The 10476-nt window shown below is 37.4% G+C and overlaps 1 non-coding gene across 1 annotated transcript; it reads right to left on the minus strand.

Moving 5' to 3' along the window:
• Positions 1 to 9897: 9897 nt before the first annotated feature.
• On the minus strand, positions 9898 to 10003 carry LOC114915514 (small nucleolar RNA R71). The gene has a single exon (XR_003803562.1). It is a non-coding gene; the product is annotated as a small nucleolar RNA R71 (small nucleolar RNA).
• Between the last annotated feature and the right edge of the window lie 473 nt (positions 10004 to 10476).

The raw sequence follows: 10476 nt of genomic DNA on the forward strand, positions 1-10476 counted from the left end.
TTTCAACAAAACTCCAAAGGGCCATAACTTTGGCTTTGGTTATCGGAATTAGGCAAAAAAAAAATTTCATTTTGTGTAGAAAAAAAAAATCTATCAAACCCACACCGCTAGGCTGCGTGGCCCCAGCTAGATTTTCAAAAAAAGGTTGTTTACTATTTTTTTTTCTTTCTAATTTTGAAGTTTTATTTCCCTATTTTTCCAAACTTTTCTTAGGTAGTTCATATAGCTAGGCTTTGAATTTTGCTCTCAAATTTTTTGTGGTAGTTTATAATGATTTTAGGATCATGTTGGTGCATTATTTTTGATATTTTCTGAGTTTTCATGGAAATTCCCATTTTACCCCTATTGTTCACGTGTCCTGATGCATGTGTTGCATGTAGTGCATGACTAGGAGCAACCCAAGTCTTTTGCATCCATTTGATTCTGAGATTGATAGGACATTCTATACACTAATTAGAGAGCATATTATTCCATCTTTAGATAGTGATAGTGATAGTGATAGTCATAGTCATAGTGTAAGTGTTGCATCTGAGATTCATTCAAGTCAACCAGAAAACATGGGTGAACAACCTTATAATCGACCTCGTGAGAGGACTCTAAGGGAGATGGCTGCACCTGATTTTACTTATGAGAGTTTGTGCATTCAATATCCTGAAGAAGATGTTCCTTTCGTGCTTAAAACTGGACTAATCCATTTGTTGCCCAAGTTTCATGGTCATGCAGGTGAGGATCCACATAAACATCTGATAGACCATGGACCAAGGGCCCAATCACTAGAGCTATGGCTAGAAGAATACAAGAAGATTTGGACCTCTTGAAGACTAGTGGGCTTCTTAAGCCCAAGGTATTCTTCACTTGGACAACTCTATCATGAAGAGAAGGCCTAGTTCTATTTGTATAAAGTTTGTACATAGTTCTCTTGTTTTAGTGTATTTTTGCCTTTGTATTTGTGAGGCACTTTCCTTGTTTTTATTATTGTTTGTATATTGATTTTAGGGTGGGTTACTTGGAGAGTTTGACTCCATTTAACCTCCTTTGTTGATACATTCATTTTCTATTTTTCCAGTAGGGAAAGGGGGTGACATTTAGCAAAGCTAAGGAGTGTGTTTAGAAATTGGGCCTGAGTTGGGCCTAGGCAAAATTTTACATATTAGACTCATTTTACTCCTAAGTTTTCATAGATTTGATTTAGCTAGGTCTCATCATCATTTGATGAACCTAACTAAACCAAATCAACAACTTTTGAAATAATTCAAAGGAGGAAATGGAGCCTTGGCCGCCTAGCTCACTAGTTTCTCTTTGGCCAAAATTTCTATGCTACTCTTCTTGGTTTTTGAAGCTTCTCCTCCAGGTTTCTAAACCTTGGTAGGTTAGGCTGACCTTACCATGGTTCTTAAGTGAACCATGGTCAAGGTTAGCTTCTCCTACAAGTTTTAGAAACCATGGATGGTTAGCTACACCTTACCATGGTTCCTAGTGAACCTTGGTTAAGGTTAGCTTACACTAGAAGCTACCTCTCCCTATATATTTTTTTTCTCCTCACTTGTATTGACTTTTTAACATTTGAGAAATAAAACTTCAGATTTCTCTCCCAAAAGTCTCTCCTAAAAACTGAAGAGAATTTTCTCTCTAAGGTTCTCACCAAAGGTTTTCAACCTTTGGCCTTGGTTCCTCAGGTTTCCTTCACAAGCTAGGAAGTAACCGAACCTACTCCATTGTTTCTCCACCATTAGAGAATCCTCCAAGGTGATTCCGCCATTTCAAAGAGTTCTACCTCAAGAGTTCTTCAGTCCTTTGCATGGAGACTTGGATGAACAACAATCTTCTCCAAGAGCTTCCATCATTTTTGGTATCTAGAGCCTAGTGCTCTTGAGGTTTTGTGTTCTAAATTTTTCTAAAGTGAATCCGTGTTGTATCTTCATTCTCCTATGTCTAAACTTGTGTTTGTTGCGTGGATCTAGTTCTAATACATTGTTTGATGGATCCTATATGTCATGTGAATTAAATTGATTCATGTTCTTGCTTGTTCCTATTAATCCGTGAATCAATTATTTTGTGCTTTAGGTTCTCTTGTTCTTGTGCGTTTTTGTATTTTGTTTGAGTCTCTCCATTCTATAACATGTGTCCGTGATTGGACTTTATTCACATTGCATTAGTTTTATTTTTGAATCATTTGTTTTGTTATAGGAGTCATGTGTAGTCCGAAATTTTTGTGTATTTTTCTTATTGAATTTGAAACTTACCTATATGTGCTTCTTTTTTTTTTACATATTTGTGTTCATAATTTGCTATTAGTTCTAGCAATTTTCCTAGAGTTAGGTTTCTATTATGTCTTGTTAAAAGTTTTGTCAAAAAAATTACTAAACACTAATTCCTATTATGTTTCCTTGAGTCTTATTGTGTGGCTGAAACTTTTAACCAATTTTATACATTAGAAACAAAGGCAAAACAGAGCTATATGTGTTCTAAATGCATGAGAAAAACAAAAAAATTAGTGCTTAAAAATTTGACCTAAAAACACTACAAAATTGTGAAGCACTAGTGAAAACATGCTTGTGAACACCTCTTGTTTTGTGAAAATATTTTTGCAGTAATTTTTCTAGCCTAAGGCCGAGACCTATAGTTGTTCAAAAGGCATTGAAACTCCTTTTTAATCAAAGAAAAATAAGTGAAAAATATTTTTCAAAAAGAAAAGAAATAAAATAGCAAAAGAAAAAGCCAAAAGGAGTGAAAAAATTTGTGTATCTAGTTCTCGGTTTTGGTGTGTTCTTGTCTATAACATTTTCAGTCCAGCCACATATTTTGTGTCTTAATTTTGTTTCTAATCTTAGATTTGTTTTTGTAATCCATTCTATTGCCTTTGATAGGTTATCCTTTGTGTGCTAGCTTTCTAAATTTGCCTTAATTTTTTGCTTGTCATTTTTGTGGAACTCCTTCTAGTTTGTCTCATTTCATTCTTCCAATTGGTGTAGCCATTATAAATTGTGCCTTTTCATTTTTAGCACTAATATTCCAGCAATTGAAGGTGGTTGAGTTCTTCTTAAAAGGTGTAGGAGGCCAAGTCAAAGGAAGTCAACTTTGAGGACTTTGGTGGTTGCTTAGGGAGTTTGTTCTCTCTTGGTGGAAGGTCTCTTGCAAACACCTAGAAGTAACCAAAGTCAAGGTTGCTTCTAAAAGAAGAGTGATACACTTGTGAGGGCTGCATGCTTGGTGGCTTAAATTGGAAGAGAAGGAGCAAAATTTTTTTGAAAATTTTGTGAACTTTAGAGACCAATTTTAGTGACGGAAATTTTTGTTTCTAAACCTATTTTCCTTACAAAATCCATATCTACAATTTGTCTCTAATTAGTGGCCAATTTGTTTTCTTTGAAATTAAGTGCAGCCACTAACTTCATTTGATTGTGAATTTACATTTCATTTGAAGTGTGAATTTGCATTTCATTTGAAGTAAATTTGCATTTCATTTTCTTGTAACTTTTAATTTTCCATTTTTGTACAAGGCCTTTATTAAGGAGTTCCTTGGAGTGCCTTTGGTGTATCTCCATCTCTCCTTAAGTGTTCTAAATAGTAATTTTTGTGTAGTACTTGTGAGAGGGTCCTTGGAGGTCTTTGGTGCCTTTCAAGCTCTCACATAGGTTTAATTGCTTTCCACGCCTAGTTTATGTTTTCTTGTCTTTAAGTTTTCATGCAATTTATGTTTTAAGAAATTTATGTTTTCAGCAATTTAAGTTTTCAAGCAATTTATGTTTTCTTTCCATTTATGATTTCAAGTCTTGATAATTGTACACAATAGGCACTTGATTGTTGTTTTCCTTTTTGAAAATATCTTTGTGAAATTGCTTTGTACAAGACAAACGTACAAGGGGGTTTAGAGATTTTTACTTGAAGAGGCTTGGTTATTAAGTGGCTCTTTAGCAGCTCACCTCCCTCCAAAGTTCAATTTGTACTCTTAGACCTCCAAGTGCCAAGTCTAAGCACTTCAAAAGAATCTTATTTTCTTAAAAACTATTTTTGTGTGGAAAATATTTTTGTATTAAAATGTCTCAAAATTCCTCCAATAGTGAAAGTGATGGTTCTCCAAAAAGTCTTTCATACATTACAAATGAGCTCAAATCACTTAAATTATGGAGAAAGCAAGAGTCTCTTCAAAGAGAAAGAGATAAAATAGAAAGAGAAGGACAACTTGCTTATCTTGAGGAAGAGTTGAGAATTTTAAGACAAGAAGAAGAAAAATTGAAAGAAGATATGAAAAAGCATAGAAAAAAAAGTAGGAGCTCACATTCCCAATATACATCCCCTAATGAAAGCATGAATCAAGGGGATCACTACCAACACACCCCTAGAAGGTCCATAAGGCCTAGGGAAGTCAAAGTTGACCTCCCACAATTCTTTGGCAAAGATGATGTGGAGGTATACATAGATTGGGAGATGAAAGTTAAGCAACTCTTTGCTTGCCACAGGGTAAGTGAAGAGAGAAAAGTCCCTCTGGCAACCCTTAGCTTCCAAGGGCATGCCATGTATTGGTGGAAAGCTCTAGAGAGAGAGACGCCTCCACAATGATCCTCCAATTCAATATTGGAATGATCTCAAAAGTGCAATGAGAAGGAGGCACATTCCCACTTACTATGGTAGGGAGCTTATGAATAAGCTCCAAAGGCTCCAACAAAGGGATATGAATGTAGAACAGTACAGGCAACAAATGGAGCTTTTAATGATGAGGGCATACATTAGGGAAGAGGAAGCTACAACTGTAGCTAGATTCTTGAGTGGTCTTAATTTAGAGATAAGAGACCAAGTGGAGCTACTACCCTACAGGGACCTAAATGACTTGGTCCAACTTTGTGTAAGGGTAGAACAACAAAGAATGAGAAAATCTTATAAAAAAGATAGCTCCCACTCTTCATCTCTAAAGAAAGACTCCAAGAGGGAGGGAAAAACTTTTGAGAAAAAAAAAATTTTGAACCCTCCAAGAGTCTAGCAATAGAAAAAGACAAGGGAAAAGGGAAAAACACTTCACACACTAGTTCTAGGACTAGTGATATAAAATGCTTTAAATGTTTAGGGAAAGGCCACATTGCCTCCCAATGCCCCACTAAGAAAGTCATGATCATGAGGGGGCATGACACTTATAGTAGCCAAGATGAGGCTACTACTTCCTCTAGTAATAGTGAGGAAGAAGCAAGTGAACAAGAGGAAGGTGTGGAGTCTACTTTTCCTTATGAAGGGGACCTCTTAATGATTAGGAGACTCCTCAACAACCAACCTAGTGGTACTCTATCACAAAGGGAGAACATCTTTCACACTAGATGCAAAGTTTCAAACAATGCATGTTCTCTCATTGTTGATAGTGGCTCATGGTGCAACTGTTGTAGCACTAGGCTGGTTGAAAAGTTGGGTCTAACTACTAGTCCCCATCCTAAACCTTGTTAACTCCATTGGATTAATGAGGATGGTGACCTAGTAGTTGACCAACAAGTAAAGGTCAAGCTTTCCATTGGGAATTATGATGATGAGGTGCTATGTGATGTAGTACCAATGGAAGCTTGTCATATTTTTATTAGGAAGGCCATGGAAATTTGATAAGAAAACCATGCATAATGGCCTTACTAACGAGATTACCTTTACTCATAAAGAAAATAAATTTTTGCTTCATCCTCTTTCTCCTCAACAGGTGGCTGAGGATCAAGTACAAATGAAACTCAAAAGAGACAGTGAGAAAAGATTTAAAAAAAAAAGAGGAAAAGAGAGAATAAAAAAAGTCTGTGAAACCTAAGGATAGAGAGGAATCTAGGGAGAAAAGAGTTCCCTCCTTAGAGGTTGTTGCTCAAGAGAATGAAATTTCTAAACAAACCCTCTTGATTCAAAAACCCTCTTATATCCTTCTCTGTAAAGGAACTCTCACTTGCACTGCCACATCTAGTGGACATGAGACTTTACCAAAGGGGGTAAAAGTTCTTTTAAAGGAATTTGATGATCTATTTCCTCTCGAGGGTCCAATGGGCCTTCCTCCTTTAAGAGGAATAGAGCATCAAATTGATTTGGTTCCTGGGGCTAGCCTACCTAATAGGCTTGCCTATAGGACCAAACCCCAAGAAACAAAAGAAATAAAGTCTCAAGTCCAAGAGTTGTTGGAGAAGGGATGGGTTCGAAAGAGCTTAAGTCCTTGTGCTATTCTAGTGTTGTTGGTTCCTAAGAAAGATGGCAAGTGGAGAATGTGTTGTGACAGTAGAGCCATCAACAACATCACTGTGAAGTATAGACATCCTATCCCTAGACTTGATGACATGTTAGATGAGCTTCATGGAGCCATCATATTCTCTAAGGTTGATCTTAAAAGTGGTTATAGTCAAATAAGAATTAAAGAAGGTGATGAATGGAAAACCGCTTTCAAGACCAAGTTTGGATTGTATGAATGGTTGGTGATGCCTTTTGGACTCACCAATGCTCCTAGTACCTTTATGCGTCTCATGAATCATGTTCTAAGGGATTGTATAGGAAAGTTTGTTGTAGTTTATTTTGATGATATTCTCATTTATAGTAGGTGCCTAAATGATCACATAGGACACTTAAGGCAAGTTTTTAATATTCTTAGGAAAAATCATCTTTTTGGTAATCTAGAAAAATGTACATTTTGTGTAGATAGTGTTGTGTTCTTAGGTTTTATAATTAGCAAAAAAGGGGTTCATGTGAACCCCGAGAAAATCAAGGTCATCCAAGAATCGCCCACTCCTAAAAGTGTTGGAGATATTAGGAGCTTCCATGGTTTGGCAAGCTTCTATAGGAGGTTTGTTCCTAATTTCTCCACACTTGCCTCCCCATTAAATGAGTTAGTCAAGAAAAATTTGGAGTTTATATGGGGAGAAAAACAAGAAAATTCCTTTCTAACCTTAAAGGATAAGCTTACCCATGCACCACTTCTAGCTCTACCTGATTTTCAAAAACTTTTGAGTTAGAATGTGATGCCTCTGGAGTTGGCATAGGGGCGGTTTTGTTACAGGGTGGGCACCCAATTTCTTATTTCAGTGAAAAACTCAAAGGTGCCTCCCTTAACTACCCTACCTATGACAAAGTGCTTTATGCTTTGGTTAGGGCCCTTCAAACTTGGGAACACTATCTTATTCCCAAAGAGTTTATCATTCATAGTGACCATGAGTCACTTAAATATTTGAGGGGTCAAGGCAAACTAAACAAAAGGCATGCTAAGTGGGTAGAGTTCTTAGAACAATTCGCATATGTGATTAAATACAAGAAAGGGAAAAATAATGTTGTGGCTGATGCTCTTTCTAGGAGACACAATTTTCTAGTCTCCATTGGATCTCAAATTTTGGGATTTGATCACATTAAGGAATTGTATACTAATGATCTCGAATTCAATGAAAATTATACCTAATGCTTAGCAAAGCCTCAATGAGGTTTCTATATTTCTGAGGGGTACTTATATAAAGAAGGAAGAATCTGTATACCCCAAGGATCTATAAGAAAACTCCTTGTTAAAGAAAGTCATGAGGGTGGTCTCATGGGGAACTTTGGAGTTGAAAAACTCTAAGCTTTCTAAAAGAAAAATTCTTTTGGCCCCATATGAGAAGGGATGTTGAGAGGTTTTGCTCTAGATGTATAGCTTGTTTACAAGCAAAGTCTAAAGTAATGCCTCATGGCTCCTATACACCCTTTCTTGTTGTTGACTCTCCATGGGTTGATATCAGTATGGGCTTTATTTTGGGCTTGCCCAAGACCCAGAGAGGCATGGATTCAATTTTTGTGGTAGTGGACAGATTTAGCAAAATGGCCCACTTTATACCCTGTCGCAAAATAGATGATGCAAGCAACATGGCAAGACTCTTCTTCAAGGAAATGGTTAGACTTCATGGTCTACCTAAAACTATTGTTTCAGATAGGGATACTAAGTTCCTTAGCCATTTCTGGAAAACTCTTTGGAGTAGGCTAGGAACTAAACTACTTTTCTCTACTACTTGTCACCCACAAACTGATGGGCAAACAGAAGTAGTTAATAGATCCCTATCTACAATGTTAAGGGAAGTCCTTAAGGGTAACCATAAGTCTTGGGATGAGTACTTGCCCCATATTGAATTTGCTTATGACAGGGTAGTCCATAAGACTACCAAAATCTCAACTTTTGAGGCTGTGTATGGTTTTAACACTCTTACTCCTTTGGACCTAATACTCCTACCAGATTCTTCTCACTATTTTCATAAAGAAGGGGTATCTAGGGCTGAATTTGTTAAGAAATTACATGAGAAGGTTAAAACTCATATACAACAACAAAATGAGAGAACTGCTTTGGAAAGAAGCAAAGGAAAGAAAAACCTCATCTTTGAGGAAGGAGATTGGGTTTGGCTTCATTTGAGAAAGTAAAGGTTTCCTTCTCAAAGGAAGTCTAAACTCAACCCAAGAGGAGATGGTCCCTTTCAGGTCCTCCAAAGAATCAATGATAATGCTTACAAGTTGGATCTTCCTAGTGATTATGGAGTAAGCAACACTTTTAATGTGAGTGATCTTATTCCCTTTGCAGGTTATGATGAGGAAGATGAACCTACAGATTTGAGGACAAATCCTTCTCAAGAGGGAGGGGATGATAGACCATGGGCCAAGGGCCAAATCACTAGAGCTATGGCTAGAAGAATACAAGAAGAGTTGGACCTCTTGAAGACTAGTGGGCTTCTTAAGCCCAAGGTATTCTTCACTTGGACAACTCTATCATGAAGAAAAGGCCTAGTTCTATTTGTATAAAGTTTGTACATAGTTCGCTTGTTTTAGTGTATTTTTGCCTTTGTATTTGTGAGGCACTTTCCTTGTTTTTATTATTGCTTGTATATTGATTTTAGGGTGGGTTACTTGGAGAGTTTGACTCCATTTAACCTCCTTTTTTAATACATTCATTTTCTATTTTGTCAGTAGGGAAACGGGGTGACATTTAGCAAAGCTAGGGAGTGTGTTTAGAAATTGGGCCTAAGTTGGGCCTAGGAAATTTTTTACATATTAGACTCATTTTACTCCTAATTTTTCATAGATTTGATTTAGCTAGGTCTCATCATCATTTGATGAACCTAACTAACCCAAATCAACAATTTTTGAAATAATTCAAAGGAGGAAATGGAGCCTTGGCCGCCTAGCTCACTTGTTTCTCTTTGGCCAAAATTTCTATGCTACTCTTCTTGGTTTTTGAAGCTTCTCCTCCAAGTTTCTAAACCTTGGTAGGTTAGGCTGACCTTACCATGGTTCTTAAGTGAACCATGGTCAAGGTTAGCTTCTCCTACAAGTTTTAGAAACCATGGATGGTTAGCTACAACTTACCATGGTTCCTAGTGAACCATGGTTAAGGTTAGCTTACACTAGAAGCTACCTCTCCCTATATATTTGTTTTCTCCTCACTTGTATTCACTTTTGAACATTTGAGAAATAAAACTTTAGATTTCTCTCCCAAAAGTCTCTCCTAAAAACCGAAGAGAATTTTCTCTCTAAGGTTCTCACCTAAGGTTTTCAACCTTTGGCCTTGGTTCCTCAAGCTTCCTTCACAAGCTAGGAAGTAACCGAACCTACTCCATTGCTTCTCCACCATTAGAGAATCCTCCAAGGTGATTCCTCCATTTCAAAGAGTTCTACCTCAAGAGTTCTTCGGTCCTTTGCATGGAAACTTGGATGAACAACAATCTTCTCCAAGAGCTTCCATCAACATCTAAAGGAGTTCCATATTGTTTGTTATACCATGAAGCCTCCTGATGTTCAAGAGGATCACATTTACCTGAAGGCATTTCCACATTCATTGGAGGGAGTTGCTAAAGATTGGTTGTATTATTTGGCTCCCAGGTCCTTCACTAGCTGGGATGATCTGAAAAGAATGTTTCTGGAGAAATTCTTTCCTGCCTTGAGGACCACTACAATCAGAAAAGATATATCAGGTATCAGGCAACTTGGTGGAGAGAGCTTGTATGAGTACTAGGAGAGATTCAAGAAGTTGTGTGCAAGCTGTCCTCACCACCAGATTTCTGAGCAGTTGTTGCTGCAATATTTCTATGAGGGGCTGAACAACATGGAGAGGAGTATGATAGATGCTACAAGTGGTGGAGCACTTGGTGACATGACCCCAGCTGAAGCAAGGCACTTGATAGAAAAAATGGCCTCCAACTCTCAACAATGTAGTACCAGAAATGACAATACAATTGTCACCAGAGGAGTTCATGATGTGGCCACTAACACAGATAAAAAGCTGGAGAGCAAACTTGATGCATTGGTCAACCTGGTGACTCAACTTGCTGCAAATAAAAAATCTGCATCTGTAGCAAGGGTCTGCGACCTTTGTTCTTCAATTGATCATCACACAAATGTTTGCCCTTCTCTGCAACAGTCAGGAGTAAATGAACATCCAGAGGCATATGCTGCAAATATTTACAATATTCCTACTGTTCATCAACAACAACAGCAGAATTATGACCTCTCCAGCAATAGGTACAATTCAGG

The sequence above is a fragment of the Cajanus cajan genome, chromosome 3 (assembly GCF_000230855.2).
Source record: "Cajanus cajan strain Asha chromosome 3, NIPB_CcT2T_4, whole genome shotgun sequence".
NCBI classification, from domain to species: domain Eukaryota; kingdom Viridiplantae; phylum Streptophyta; class Magnoliopsida; order Fabales; family Fabaceae; genus Cajanus; species Cajanus cajan.